Source organism: Lissotriton vulgaris, unplaced genomic scaffold (assembly GCF_964263255.1).
Source record: "Lissotriton vulgaris unplaced genomic scaffold, aLisVul1.2 SCAFFOLD_1035, whole genome shotgun sequence".
NCBI classification, from domain to species: Eukaryota; Metazoa; Chordata; class Amphibia; order Caudata; family Salamandridae; genus Lissotriton; species Lissotriton vulgaris.
This window is the reverse complement of record NW_028254186.1, coordinates 427,470-443,846: the sequence shown is the minus strand read 5'-3', so window position 1 is coordinate 443,846 and position 16,377 is coordinate 427,470.

Below are 16,377 nucleotides of genomic sequence, written 5' to 3'. Positions count from 1 at the left end.
AGGACAGAGGACAGAGACACAGACCTATTTAGTACAGAAAGCGTATAGTACCATTAGGAACACATCCATACAATAGTAACAATTAAAATTAAGCACATCAACGTTGGAAATAACAAAACATACCAGGGATGTTATTTATACTCGGTGGAGAGGGAACCGGTACTCCCACAAAGCAAGATAGATAGGGCCAAGGCTGGAGAACTACGTTCAAATATCAGATGCGACTGAAGATAGATAGGGAAATCCTTCTATATATGAGGAAATAATAAAGAAACTAAGCTTGTGTCACGCAACATGCATGATAACCACATGTAATAAAATGGATAAACTTACAATAGGCTCCACTATGATTCAGAGCGGATGCAGTAGCGTCAGTACCATTGACGACTTGAGTAATTTTGTAGAAATCGTATGTTGGTATCAATGGGAATTTCTAGGAAAATGAGGGATAGGTCACTAGGTGGTACCACATAACACAAGAGCCTATACAAATCAGTCCAACTTATTAATAACAGATACCTTAACAGAATCATCTATTGCCCATTCCAACATACCTATTTGTGCATCCCCGCTTATAGCGTAAGACAAGGAAGGTGGTCTCCAAATGTTTAATATTGAGACACTCAGGGCTGTGTTGGGATCAATCGATCAGTGAAAGGAGGATTCTGGGAAAAGAAAGTAAGGAGATTATCACTATATATTTTATTACAGGAGGACCACTAACACGGTTAGAATTGGAGAGTGAATCAAGCATACCGTGAGACGTTGCAGGAGGAAAAAAACGAGCCCGGGTAGGGTCTCTTAGCTGGAAATCTCAGACGGCATCTGTCAGTCAAAAAAGGAGAATATAGAGGTCTCCATTACAATGGGACCGAACGAGAAGAGTCAAAATGTGATCACAAGAGATGCGCAGAAGTGTACCTGCGTTAGTTGGAGTTAGTCCATGTATCGCCGAACGCTGCAAAGTTCGTACGGGAATCGGGCTGACGATTACAAACAGTAGTTCCGAACACGTGATATGGATCGTATCAGAAATAAAGGAAGGCACAATGTGTACTGTAAGGGAAGGCTCAACGGAGTGGCCATATTGGAGTGATTGATATTGTTACAACACGGGTTGAAAATCAATCAATAACAGGATACGTGATGTGGCAGGGAAACTCCCTCCTACAAATGAGTGCGCTGTTTTTCAATGAAACACAACGGTTTCTTCTCCACTTTTTCAAAATTTCATTTTCAAATTATTCCAGATATAGTTGATCAATAATCCATACTAAATCTGTATTTGATTTGCAGTTTTATTTCACAATTTCATGTAAGATAATGTGCCAATCATCCAAACGTTTTATATTCCCAATGCATTTCGGGTCTCATACATTGGACCCTTCATCAGGGGGCTAAGGAATGAAACGAAACAGGACCAATTAATTCACTGTCCACAATATACACCATCAATATATCAATACATGTGCTAACTTTGATTGTCAACTTGAAATCTGTATCTGACTTCTCAATATACATAAAAGAAAAGAAAGCAATGCAGTTGCGTTTTCCTAAATACGGACTCGTTGGTAAATCGCTATGTTATACAAACACATGAGCTAATAGTGTACAATCTCTTAACTATGTCAGATATCAAACATCATACACTAATTTTTTGATTCGACTTACATTCGACCGTCCGGTCTGTAGCGCAGAGTATACTGGCGTCTCAGCGTTCACGATTTTACGCGCCAAAAGTTAAGAGCTAGCTATCGGGTAAAGTATCACGCACGTGATCGGAAGGCCTTCCAATCACGGCAGAGCTTTACTCAGATCATGTGACAGGGTCCGTGCTGGCTTCACGGAAATAACAACAAATTGCTTATGCGTGTTACAGTCGGAATAGAATCAATACTAGTCGCTTCCAAATGCTAAACATAACAATATGAATATGCTAAACAATAAACGGTAATCAACAAAATATAATGAATAGCATCTTAAAGTTCAAAAAACACTTCAAGGTTACTGGATATAGTTCAAGCCCATAGCTGCAAGTTTTACAAAAAACACGAATATTCAATTCTGTCATTGAGCCCAATGGGGTGGGGCGTATTAAGTTTTTTGATCCAGTGGTATTCACATCTAAGTCTTTGCTTAGAAGGATCCAGGTCGCTGCGTGGAAGGATTCTCTCTAAGACCATGTATCTGAGTTGGGAAATTTGATGTCGTGCTTCAAGCCAGTGGCATGCAATGGTAGATTTAGAGTTCATAAGTCTGATGTTACTCTTATGTTCAGTTATGCGTGTTTTAACTTTTCTTTCAGTTTGTCCTACATAGGTTTTGCCACACGGGCATTTGATGGCATACACGCAGTTCATCGTATCACATGTACTATTATGTTTCAATTCAATTAGATGCCCTTTGGTGGGGTGAGTGAATTGGTTCCCGGTAATCACATTTCCACAATGGATGCAATTATGGCATTTTTGCATGCCTTTGAAGGTTATGGTGGTTTTCTTCGGAGTATTTAACATTTCTTTTATGTTTTTCGATCTTTGAAATGCAAAAGTTATTCTTTCATTGTATAGATCTTTTAAATCAGGCTCTTGCAGGATGAGTCTCCAATGTCTGTTCACGATTTTTTTAATTTTTGGTGCATCTGTAGAGAATTTTAGTACACAAACAGTTTTGGTTTCTTGAGTTTTAACTGTTTCCTTTAACATGCTGGTTCGAGATTGATTTGCCCTCTATTCAATGATGTTTGCAGTACATCATTAGGATATCCTCTTGCTTGATATTTCTTCATTTGTTCTTGCAAAATTTTTGACAGCTCTTCTTCATTTGAGGTTATTCTTTTCATTCTTATGAATTGAGAAGTAGGTAAGTGCTTTTTCAATGCCATAGGATGAAAACTTTGAAACAGTAGAGATGAATTTTTGTCTGTTTTCTTAATGTGTACATTAGTCTCGATTCTGTTGTTGGTAATTGTCACTTTTACGTCAAGAAATGCAATGCTCTGTTCATCTATAGTATGGGTGAATTTTATTCGTGCATTACACGCATTAAGTGCAATTATGTTGTTTTCTAGGTCTTCTTTTGCACCTCTCCATATTATAAATAGATCATCAATGTACCTTTTGTACATAATCAAATGTTCTGTCCATAGCGGGTTTGTCAAAATATGGTCGGTTTCAAATTTGTTCATAAAGATATTCGCGTATGAGGGCGCCCCCCCAAAACCCATAGATGTTCCGCTACTTTGGTTATAGTATTTTCCATCCCATTCGAAATAGCTACAAAACAATGCAAATTGCATGAGTTGTATAATTAGAAGTTTCTGTTCTTCTTGTAATTCACTGTTTATGAGACTCCATTCTAATGCCTCCATACCTTCATTGTGGGGGATGGAGGTGTAGAGGGCGGTTACATCAATGGTACACAGTAGGTATGTTTCATCCATCTTCAGTTCAATATTTTTCAATAAATTCAAAAAAGCTGTTGTGTCTTTGATGTATGTAACTGAGTTTTGTACTATCGGTTGCAAGAACCTATCAATGAATTTTCCTATGGGCTCAGAGATTGACCCACACGCAGAGACGATGGGTCTGAATGGCGGATTTTGCAGACTTTTGTGTATTTTTGGTGTCATATACAGCTTAGGTCGTCTAGGGTATTTCATCTCAAAAAACTGTTTGGTTTTATCATTAATCCACTTCATCTCGTGGGCGTGATTGATGATTTTTTGTAAATTTTGTTGGTATTCTTGAGTTGGATCTGTTTCTAGTGGAAGATATATATCAGGATTATTCACGTGATCATTGACATTTTTAATGTAAAAATCCGTGTCCATGACTACAAGGGCCCCTCCCTTGTCTGCCTTTTGAAACGTCAATTGTTCATTGTTGGTTAAATTTTTCAAGGTATTCCATTCACTGGGTGTGAGGTTACTTTTTTTAGGTTTGCTGTATGTTATTTTTTGTACATCTGTCAATACTGATCTCTCGAACGCTTCAATGGTTTTGTGAGTAAATGGAGCACAAAATGAACTTTTTGGTCTAAATTCTTTCTCCCAAGTTTTTTCAGCTTGAAGTTCAATCGAATCCTTAAAAAAGTATCTTAGTTTCAAGGATCTGAAGAATTTAAATAGTGCGATATCTGTTTCTGCTGTATTGGAGGAGTATGTGGGTACAAATGTCATCCCTTTGTTGAGAATCTTAGTTTCAGCTTGTGTGAGTTGTTTAGATGAAATATTCACAATTAGGTGGTTTTCGCTTTCTGGCTCCTGGTCCTCTCTGCTATGCTTTTTTCTGTTTCTGCATCCTCGTCTAATGGGTCTGTAGTGGTTGGTGGAGCGTTTGCCGCAGGACTGATCTCTAAAAAACTCACTTGCGGGGTCACATTACTAGTGGATGGTTTTTCAATAAGAATTGTGGTTTTAGTGATGGGTCTCCTCGTGGATGCTATATCTGAATCAGATACTACACTTTCTTGAGATGAAGATGTGGTGGTTTTTTTCGATTGTTGCTGTTGGGTTTGCCATTTCTTTTGGTTGTAAATATCAGCCCAGGTATAAACTTCTTCCAATTTATAGTCCAAGGTGTCTCTGCGATATTTACGCACTTTTCGTTCATTTACTTCTTTAGCGTACTTGTCTAATTTGCTATTCACATCTTCTAAGGTTGTTTGTAAATCTGCAATTGTACTTATTTGTGTTTTCAGAGATTTGATTTCTTCTTCAATTTCTATTAATGCTTTTGAAAGTTCTTCCACTATAAGCAGGATTAAATCCAACGAGCATTTGTTTAAAATTTGATACCAACGTTCAATAAATTTCTTGCTATTTTTGCACAACATGGGCTTGAGGGCTATCGGGAGGCCTCTAGGTATTCGTTGATTTTTATGATAATGGATGAGCGTGGTGGCATGCATCCTCTGGTTTATTTCTTTCTTACTCAAATATTCAAATTGACGTATTAGCTGTGCTGTAGTAGTTTTCTGGGGAGTGAATTGTCTGGTCTCCTGAATCAGATCATATATTTCTTTAGCTGTTTCAGCAGTGAAAGCTAACGTTTCCGCTTTATTGGTGGTGATTAGTGCAATCTCGTCTAGTTGCATATTTATGGGTTGGTGCTACCAAGGATCGGTAGGGCAGAAAATGAATAACTGAAAGCTTGTTATCCTGGTGCACTCTGTAGTGATAAAGTTTTATCAGCATGTATTAAGGTAGTTCTTATTTAGCGCAACTATGCAGTAGCGTCAGTACGATTGACGACTTGAGTAATTTTGTAGAAATCGTATGTTGGTATCAATGGGAATTTCTAGGAAAATGAGGGATAGGTCACTAGGTGGTACCACATAACACAAGAGCCTATACAAATCAGTCCAACTTATTAATAACAGATACCTTAACAGAATCATCTATTGCCCATTCCAACATACCTATTTGTGCATCCCAGCTTATAGCGTAAGACAAGGAAGGTGGTTTCCAAATGTTTAATATGGAGACACTCAGGGCTGTGTTGGGATCACTCGATCAGTGAAAGGAGGATTCTGGGAAAAGAAAGTAAGGAGATTATCACTATATATGTTATTACAGGAGGACCACTAACACGGTTAGAATTGGAGAGTGAATCAAGCATACCGTGAGATGTTGCAGAAGGAAAAAACCGAGCCCGAGTAGGGTCTCTTAGCTGGAAATCTCAGACGGCATCTGTCAGTCAAAAAAGGGGAATATAGAGGTCTCCATTACAACGGGACCGAACGAGAAGAGTCAAAATGTGATCACGAGAGATGCGCAGAAGTGTACCTGCATTAGTTGGAGTTAATCCATGTATCGCCGAACGCTGCAAAGTTCGTACGGGAATCGGGCTCACAATTACAAACAGGAGTTCCGATCACGTGATATGGATCGTATCAGAAATAAAGGATGGCACAATGTGTACTGTATGGGAAGGCTCAATGTAGTGGCCGTATTGGAGTGATTGATATTGTTACAACTCGGGTTGAAAATCAATCAACCATCACAGTGTCAGTATGTATCAGAATCAAAAAATAAGTATATACACTTTCAAATGAATTCTGATCACATAATAAAGATTATAAGAAGACACAATGTGTAGAGGATCGGGGGGCTCATCGGAGCGGCCATTGTGGAGTGATAGATATTACTACAAGACGGGCTGAAAATCAATACGAACATCGCAGTGTTAGTGTGTATGAGAATCAGAAGGATTAAATATATACACTCTCGATTGAACGCAGATCAAATATTTCGCCACTAGCTGAATGGCATAGTGCCTACCACTGCCCATAGTCTACGAATCACATGAAGTGGACACCTTGTGTAACGGATTAGGATACTTAGTAGGGTGGCCATTATGGAATGGCTAGTATCAATACAAACAAAAATCGTAATGTGAATATATTTGAAAGAAAGTCGCAATAGGAGAGCATACATAGATCACACCGTGGACTTAACAATTCAGTAATGAAAATGGACAATAACCTTTATATACCAGCACCAACGTATGACGTACCTGTCGCATGACGGTAAAGGCCAAACTGGCGCGGTCATAAAGCAAACCATGTGCACTCATCAAACATAGAATGATATAATACATATAATCAAAATATAAAACAGTAAGCCAATATAAATCTTACATGGAGGGCGTGCCTGTCACAAGACGGTAAAGGCCAAACAGATGGGGTGATAAAGTATGCAATCATTAAACATAGAATGCTGTGTGTCATAAAATCTGGATTTGCAGCTGTTAGCCAATAAGAACCTCTGTGGAAGGGCGTACCTATCACAAGATGGTATAGGCCCATCGAAACTTTATGCAATTATTATCTTGGATTAGAACCATTATCATATGAAGGTTGAAATGGAGCACAAAATATAGATAGATCTTATATGAACCTCCCTAACGAAGTAGCACTAGCTGGGAAAAGGAGCTATCATATTCGTTGAGACCATTATTAATGGAATTGAAACGGAATATCCATTTGAGCTCCCTTACATTTAAAATCTCAGCAATGCTTCCACCTCTTGGGCCGAGTGTAACCTGTTTCAAAATGACCCATTTGAGACTTTCCGGGGAGTGGGTTGCAGACTTGAAATGTTGCACAAGTGGTGCACCCTGAGTTTCACAGCGAATCTTACTCATGTGCTGAAGAATGCAGACTTTGGCTTTTTGTTGGGTCTGTCCGACATAGATCAAACCACATGGACATAGAATAGCGTATATGATGTTAGTAGAATTACAGTTGGTGTGTGATCTCATAGATGTTTTGATATGCTGATACTCAAATTCCTTAGTCTGTATGGTACTGTCACAAGCCTTACAATGCCCACAGCGGTAATGACCCACAATTGGTGGTAAATTCCACATTGACGTCAGAGTCGGATCTTTGGGACACTGTAGGAAGGAGCGAACAACAGAATCACGCACACTCTTGCCCTTCTTAAATGCATGATGGGGGGGAGCTGTCTGATGTAGATCATCAGCCACAAGTGCCCAGTGATGATTGATGGTACGTTTTATATCGTTGCTCTTTGTGGAAAAGGTCGTTACGCATACAATGCGATCATCATGAGTATTGGATTTACTCCTGGGAACAAGCAAACCTTCCCAGGGATTAAACCAGGTGCGTTTTCTGGCCTGACGAACAAGTCTTTTAGGATAACCACATTCCAAAAGGCGAGTTGCCAAATCTTCAGATTGAGCCATGTAATGATCTTTCAACGAGCAATTCCTTCGGACCCGAAGAAATTGCCCGAAGGGTAGGTTATCCCGGAGGGCCCGGGGATGATGGCTTGAATATTGTAACAATGAGTTACTTTCGGCGGGTTTGCGATATAAAGTGGTTTTCAATGAACCACCATCGTCATAGATCGTGATATCCAAGAAATCTATTTTCCGTGTATCTGAATGTGTGGTAAATTGAAGATGGGGAGACCGTCCGTTTAGCCAGTTATGAAAAGATGTTAATAAATCAGGAGGGCCATTCCATAAACAGAGAATATCGTCGATATATCTCATCCAGAGACCCAAATGGTCTCTGAATGTATTAAGATGGTGCAGGACAACATTTTCTTCAAAAGTCGCCATATAAATAATGGCCACATCTGGGGCAAAGGGAGCCCCCATAGCGACCTCCTTGGTCTGCATAAAGAATTGGTCCCTAAAAACAACAAAAAAATTTGTCATGCCAATTCTCAATAGAGCTATAATGAACTCTTTGGGGACTGCCAAAGAGGCAGGACGTTGGCTTAAAGCTCTAGTCATCACCGGCAATGCTTCGTCCTGTGGGATACAGGTATAAAGTGAGACCACATCGCATGTTACCAAGATTTGTTTGTTGGCATCAAAGGGAAGGTCTTCTACAATGCCGATGGTATGCATTTATTTATTTATTTATTTATTTATTAGTATTTTGTAAAGCGCCTGGTTACACTAGCAAGTGTGTCCCCGCGCTGTAAATGCTCATAGTAGTTTTTCGTTGCTGTCACTTCTTACGATATTAGTTGTTGGGGAATAGCGTTGTTTTCAGGTCTTTCCTGAATTTAGTCTCCGATGGTTCCGTGCGCAGTTCCACTGGCAGCTGGTTCCATTTCTTGGCCGTCTTGACTCTGAAGGATTTACCACCCATTCTGGCAGTCTTGGCCCTCGGGACATGTACCTGCCCTGTGCCACACGATCTCAGTTGGCGGGTGGGTTCGTACCATTTCAGAAGCCCCTGTAGGTATCTTGGACCTTTGTCATGCAAAATGCGATATCCTATACATAGGGCTTTGAAAGTCACCCGTTCCCTAATTGGGAGCCAGTGGAGGGTTTTCAGAGCTAATTTTGATGAAGCTCTTCTGGGTAGTTGTAGGATCAGACGGGCCGCTGCGTTTGTATTCGTTGAAGTCTGGAGAGACTTTTTTCGTTGGCTCCTAAATACAGAACGTTCCCGTAGTCTAGTCTAGATGTTATCAGACTATGGACTATGGTCTGGCGTACTGGTATGGGCATAAGGTCAAGCATTTTCCTAAGGACCCGTAATATCCCAAAACAGGTTCCTGCCACTTGTTTGGTCTGGTGGTCGAGCGTAAGGTTTTTGTCTAGCCAGACCCCTAGGTTCTTTACTATATGGCTTGGTGTAGGCAGTTCACCCAGTTCGTCCGGCCACCATGCTGAAGTCCATACTGATGGAGATTTGCCTATGATCAGTACCTCCATCTTATTACCATTCAGGCGGAGGCAGTTGTCTGCCATCCATAGTACCACCTTCTGCATACAAGACGCAAAATTGGTGGCGCTTTGCTTCTCTGGTTGCGTTAGGGTTACAGTCAATTGCGTATCGTCCGCATACGATACTATCTCAACCCCAAACTTGTCTGTAATTCCTCCTACTGGGGCCACATACAGATTAAAAAGAGTGGGGCTGAGGCTGGAGCCCTGAGGCACTCCCTGATTGAGTTTTCTTTCCTTGGACTTGAACTGGCCCTGGGCGACCTGGAAGGTTCGATCTGTTAGGAATGATTGCATCCATTCCCAGGCTTTTCCTCTTACTCCTCCCTTTTTCAGACACTGCAGCAATGTGTGGTGAGCTACAGTGTCGAAAGCGGCACTGAGATCGAGGAGAATTAGGCCCTTATCAGCATATCTTTGTAGGGCTTCTGTTGAAGACAGCAGGGCCGACTCGGTCGAGTGAAGGGCTCGAAATCCCGACTGTGAGGGATGGAGAAGTCGATTAGTTTCAGCAAATGCTGAGAGCTGTTTATTCACAGCTTTCTCAGCAATTTTTGCAAAGTAGGGAAGCAGGGAGATGGGTCTGAGGTTGTCAATTTTTCAATACTGATATTGGGTTTTTTCCTCAGAGGATGGACTGTCCCTTTTTTCCATGAGCTGGGTACTTGTCCTGTACTAAAAGAGAGAGCCAGGAGGTGACTGATATAGGGCTCCAGGGTGGTGATACTGCCATGGAGAATTTTGGGGGTTGCCGGATCGCTCGGTGATCCAGATTTAATACTGTTTGCTATACAGCATATGATTTCCTTAGGTGGTACTATGAATGCTGAGAGACATTTATCCTCCTGTATCTGTATGTGGTTGTCTTCCAGTTCCCTGCAAGCTCTGGCCTTGTCTGGGAAGCCTGCGTAAATTTTGTCCACTTTGTTTGCGAAGAACTCAGCTATTAAGTTGCACGTTTTGGCTGATCCCGTCATGGGGGTGGCTAGTGAGGTGAGATCAGAGAGTTCCCTGTATACTCGGAACATTTCCTTCATGGAATTGTCGGCGTCTTTAATTCTCGTACAGAAGTAGGATTTTTTAGTTTTCCGAATTAGTGCATGGTATATTTATAGACTGTTTTTATAATCAGTTCTTTCTGTCTCGAGGTAATGTTTCCGCCAATTCCTCTCGTAATTTTTACATTTTGCTTTTTGGTCTCGAAGTTCTGCATTAAACCAAGGGGCGGATTTGGACCTTCTTACCGGTGCCTTATGAGTCCATGGTGCTGTATGATCAAGCGCCTTAAGGATCAGCTTATTAAGATATAAGCAGGCGGATTTTGTATCTATGCCTCCAGGGGGGTCTCCTAATGTTATGATCTTATTAAAGGCCTCTGTGGAGAATTTTGCCCATTTCCTACGTATATTGACGTGGGATGATTCTTTATTAGGTCCATCGTCTGGTACCGCCACCCTAAAAGTAACCAGGAAGTGGTCAGACCATATAAGTGGAGTGGGTGGATCTATAGTTAAGGCATCCCAGTTGGCGAAGATAGGGTCCAGGAGATGTCCCTGACAGTGAGTAGGTTCTTCTGATTTAAGTAGCATCTGGATGCCGGCTAACTCCTGTTTAATTTCCTAGGCCTCATTGTTCTTGGGGTCATCAAAATGATAATTAAGATGCCCTAGCAGGAGGAGTCTTTCATGTTTTAGAGCAGAGAGCATAAGGGTTTCCATCAGTTGGGTGAGGAAAGTTGCTCCAGGGCCCGGGAGGCGATATATCAGGTATCCCCTGATGCAGTATCCCTTGTGCACTGAAATGGAGAAGAATCCTGTTTCGCTTTTAGCAAGATCCTTGCTCTCTAAAGTGCAGATCAGGTCTTGTTTGTGAATTATAGCGATTCCTCCCCCTTTGTGCATTGTGTCTCTTAGATAAGTGCTTGTGGTCTCAGCAATCGGTTTGAGAAAGTGATCTAAATACCTACTCAATGGTTCCAGCATGGACCCACACCCCGAGACAATAGGTCTACCAGGGGGTCAGACATGCTCTTGTGAATTTTGGGTAGCATATATATAGTGGGGAGTCTTTTGATTAAGATAATTATATTCCAGTTCAGAGAGAAAGCCCAGTTCTAATCCTTCCTTAGTTATTTCTAGGATTTCCACTGTCAAAGATACACATGGAACTGAGCGAAGTCGTTGGTAACTGATTCCGTCATATTTGTCCACATCTTGAATGACAATGGCCCCGCCTTTGTCGGCGGGTTTGATAACTACTCTGCTGTTGGACGCAAGGGATTGTAGAGCCAGTTTTTCAGACCTACTGGTGTTAAATTTGACAAAAGTCCTTTTGTCTAGAGTCTGGCAGATGTCTTTCCATACTACTTCCTCGTATGCTAGAATTTTGTGGGACATAGCATACGCTGGTGGAACAAAAGAGGATGGTATCCTGAGTCCTGTTTGAGATTGTTGTTGTGACAACGTAGTGTTCCTAAAAAAATATTTAAGGCGAATCTTCCGGAAAAATTTACACAGTTCAGTTTTGACCGAGAAATTATCAGGTAGAGTCGTAGGAACATAGCATAATCATTTAGTAAGCACTTTTTGCTAATCGTCAGTCAAGGTGTAAGAGGATCTATTCACCACTGGGTTAGTAACGGCGGTTGACTTCACCACCGGTAGGTCTTCCGGCGTGTTGTCCGTTCGCCGTGCTGTTCTGATTGGAATTGTACCTGCTTTGTTGGCTGGCCTTGACCCGTACCCCATGATTGTATGTTCTGGGTTTGGCCACGTGTTTGGCCTCTGGGCCAGTTGTTGCCTCTGCCCGGGGTGGACGCCACCATCCAGGGCTTTGAGCTAAAAAAGGACTGAATTGTTGTGGATAATAACCAAAATCCTGAAATGAATAAGTATTGCTTGGACCAGGATATGTGTGGCTAGAGCCTGGTTGGTCCTGCTCTCCCTCTGAACTGTATGAAGAGTCTGAAAAAGTCGAATAATTATGTCGACCACGGAATGAGCCTCGTTCTCTATACGCAAATCTGCCTTGCCCCGAAAAGGAAACAAACAAACTGCCAAAGTTTCTGGAGGGCTCCGGCTCCTCTGCCGGGGCGTAGGTGGGCGGGGCTGCAGGCAAGAGCAAAGGGTCCTGGGGCTGTAGTTTCCCAGCTCGGCGGCCGCAAGGTGATCCGAGTGCGACTGCCGGGGGGACCAGAGAGAACGAGCCACTGGAGCAGACAGGCGGTGCGCTGGTGTTTTGAGCGCCTTCCGGGCGCGATAGTGAGCATAGGTGGGCGGGGCTGCAGCAAAGAGTCCTGGGGGCTGTAGTCCCCCCGCTCGGCGGCTGCAAGGTGATCCGAGTGCGGCAGCGGGGAGGACAAGCCAGCACAGGCTGCTGGAGCAGGTAGGAGAACTTTGATTTTTAAAGATAGTAGCCCCGAACAAGGAAACAAACAAACTGCCAAAGTTTCTGGAGGGCATCCGCTTCTCTGCCAGAGCGCTGGTGTTTTGAGCGCCTTCCGGGCGCATAAGCGAGTGTAGGTGGGCGGGGCTGCAGGCAAGAGCAAAGGGTCCTCGGGCTGTAGACTCCCGCTCGGCGGCCGCAAGGTGATCTGAGTACGGCAGCGGGGGGACCAGCCAGCACGGGCCGCTGGAGCAGGCAGGAGAACTTTGATTTTTAAAGGTAGTAGCCCCGAACAAGGAAACAAACTGCCAAAGTTTCTGGAGGGCTCCCACTCCTCTGCCAGAGTGCTGGTGTTTTGAGCGCCTTCCGGGCAGGTAAGCGAGCGTAGGTGGGCGGGGCTGCAGGCAAGAGCAAAGGGTCCTGGGGACTGTAGTCCCTCCGCTCGGCAGCCGCAAGGTGATCCGAGTGCGGCATCGGGGGGCAATAGCCAGCACGGGCCGCTGGAGCAGGCAAAAGAACTTTGATTTTTAAAGGTAGTAGCACCGAACAAGGAAACAAACAAACTGCCAAAGTTTCTGGAGGGCTCCCGCTCCTCTGCCAGAGTGCTGGTGTTTTGAGCGCCTTCCGGGCAGGTAAGCGAGCGTAGGTGGGCGGGGCTGCAGGCAAGAGCCTAGGGTCCTAGGGGCTGGAGTCCCTCCGCTCGGCGGCCGCAAGGTAATCCGAGTGCGGCAGCGGGGTGCACCAGCCAGCACGGGCCGTTGGAACAGGCAGGAGAACTTTGATTTTTAAAGATAGTTGCCCTGAACAAGGAAACAAACAAACTGCCAAAGGTTCTGGAGGGCTCCCGCTCCTGTGCCGGAGCGCTGGTGTTTTGAGCGCCTTCCGGGCACGTAAGCGAGCGTTGGTGGGCGGGGCTGCAGGCAAGAGCAAATGGTCCTGGGGGCTGAAGTCCCCCCGCTCGGCAGCCGCAAGGTGATCAGAGTGTGGCAGCGGGGGGGGACCAGCCAGCATGGGCTACTGGAGCAGGCATTAGAACTTTGATTTTTAAAGGTAGTAGCCCCAAAAAAGGAAACAAACAAACTGCCAAAGTTTCTGGAGGGCTCCCGCTCCTCTGCCGGAGCGCTAGTGTTTTGAGCACCTTCCGGGCACGTAAGCGAGCGTAGGTGGGCAGGGCTTTAGGCAAGAGCAAAGGGTCCTGGGGGCTGTAGTCCCCCCGCTCGGCGTGCGCAAGGTGATCCGAGTGCGGCAGCGGGGGGGACCAGCCAGCACGGGCCACTGAAGCAGGCAGGAGAACTTTGATTTTTAAAGGTAGAAGCCCCGAACAAGGAAACAAACAAACTGCCAAAGTTTCTGGAGGGCTCCCGCTCCTCTGCCGGAGCGCTGGTGTTTTGAGCGCCTTCCGGGCGCATAAGCGAGCGTAGGTGGGCGGGGCGGCAGGCAAGAGCAAAGGGTCCTGGGGGATGTAGTCCCCCAGCTCGGCGACCGCAAGGTGATCCGAGTGCGGCAGCGAGGGGACCAGCCAGCACGGGCCGCTGGAGCAGGCCGGATAACTTTGATTTTTAAAGGTAGTTGCCCCGAACAAGGAAACAAAGAAACTGCCAAAGTTTCTGGAGGGCTCCCGCTCCTCTGCCAGAGCGCTGGTGTTTTGAGCGCCTTCCGGGTGGGTAAGCAAGCATAGGTGGGCAGGGCTGCAGGCAAGAGCAAAGGGTCCTGGGGGCTGTAGTCCCCCCGCTCGGCGGAAGCAAGGTGATCCGAGTGCGGCAGCGGGGGGACCAGCCAGCACGGGCCGCTGGAGCAGGCCGTATAACTTTGATTTTTAAAGGTAGTTGCCCTGAACAAGGAAACAAAGAAACTGCCAAAGTTTCAGGAGGGCTCCCGCTCCTCTGCAGGCGCAAGCGTTTTGAGCGCCTTCCGGCCGCGTACGCGAACATAGGTGGGCGGGGCTGCAGGCAAGAGCATAGGGTCCTGGGGGCTGATGTCCCATCTCTCGGCGGCCGCAAGGTAATCTGAGTGCGCAGCGAGGGAGACCAGCCAGCACAGGCCGCTGGAGCAGGCAGGAGAACTTTGATTTTCAAAGGTAGTAGCCCCGAACAAGGAAATAAACAAACTGCCAAAGTTTCTGGAGGGCTCCCGCTCCTCTGCCGGAGCGCTGGTGATTTGAGCACCTTCAGGATGGGTAAGCGAGCGTAGGTGGGCAGGGCTGCAGGCAAGAGCAAAGGGTCCTGGGGGCTGTAGTCCCCCCGCTCGGTGGAAGCAAGGTGATCCGAGTGCGGCAGTGGGGGGGGGACTAGCCAGCACCGGCCCCTTGAGCAGGCAGGAGAACTTTGATTTTTAAAGGTAGTAGCCCCGAACAAGTAAAAAAACAAACGGCCAAAGTGTCTGGTGGGCTCCCGCTCCTCTGCCGGAACGCTGGTGTTTTGAGCGCCTTTCGGGCTCGTAAGCAAGCGTAGGTGGGCGGGGCTGCAGGCAAGAGGAAAGAGTCCTGGGGGCTGTAGTCCCATCGCTCGGCGGCCGCAAGGTTATCCGAGTGCGGCTGCGGGGGGGACCAGCCAGCACAGGCCGCTGGAGCAGGAAGGAGAACTCTGATTTTTAAAGGTAGTAGCCCGGAACAAGGAAACAAACAAACTGCCAAAGTTTCTGGGTGGCTCCCTCTCCTCTGCCGAAGGCGCTAGTGTTTTGAGCGCCTTCTTGGTGCGTAAGTAAGCGTAGGTGGGCGGGGCTGCAGGCAAGAGCAAAGGATCCCGGGGGCAGCAGTCCCCCCACTCCGCAGCCGCAAGGTGATCCGAGTGTGGCAGCGGGGGGGACCAGCCAGCACGGGCCACTGGAGCAGGCAGGATAACTTTGATTTTTAAAGGTAAATTCCCCGAACAAGGAAACAAAGAAACTGCCAAAGTTTCTGGAGGGCTACCGCTCCTCTGCCGGAGCGCTGGTGTTTTGAGCGCCTTCCGGGTGGGTAAGCAAGCGTAGGTGGGCAGGGCTGCAGGCAAGAGCAAAGGGTCCTGGGGGCTGTAGTCCCCCCGCTCGGCGGAAGCAAGGTGATCCGAGTGCGGCAGCGGGGGGGACCAGCCAGCACGGGCCGCTGGAGCAGGCAGGAGAACTTTGATTTTTAAAGGTAGTTGCCCCGAACAAGTAAACAAACAAATGGGAAAAGTTTCTGGAGGGCTCCCGCTCCTCTGCAGGCGCTGGTGTTTTGAGCGCCTTAAGGGGCGCGTACACGAACGTAGGTGGGCTGGGCTGCAGGCAAGAGCATAGGGTCCTGGGGGCTGTAGTCCCATCGCTCGGCGGCCGCAAGGTAATCTGAGTGCGGCAGCGGGGGGGACCAGCCAGCACGGGCCACTGGAGCAGGCAGGATAACTTTGATTTTTAAAGGTAAATTCCCCGAACAAGGAAACAAAGAAACTGCCAAAGTTTCTGGAGGGCTACCGCTCCTCTGCCGGAGCGCTGGTGTTTTGAGCGCCTTCCGGGTGGGTAAGCAAGCGTAGGTGGGCAGGGCTGCAGGCAAGAGCAAAGGGTTCTGGGGGCTGTAGTCCCCCCGCTCGGCGGAAGCAAGGTGATCCGAGTGCGGCAGCGGGGGGGACCAGCCAGCACGGGCCGCTGGAGCAGGCAGGAGAACTTTGATTTTTAAAGGTAGTTGCCCCGAACAAGTAAAAAAACAAATGGGAAAAGTTTCTGGAGGGCTCCCGCTCCTCTGCAGGCGCTGGTGTTTTTAGCGCCTTCCGGGCGCGTACACGAACGTAGGTGGGCTGGGCTGCAGGCAAGAGCATAGGGTCCTGGG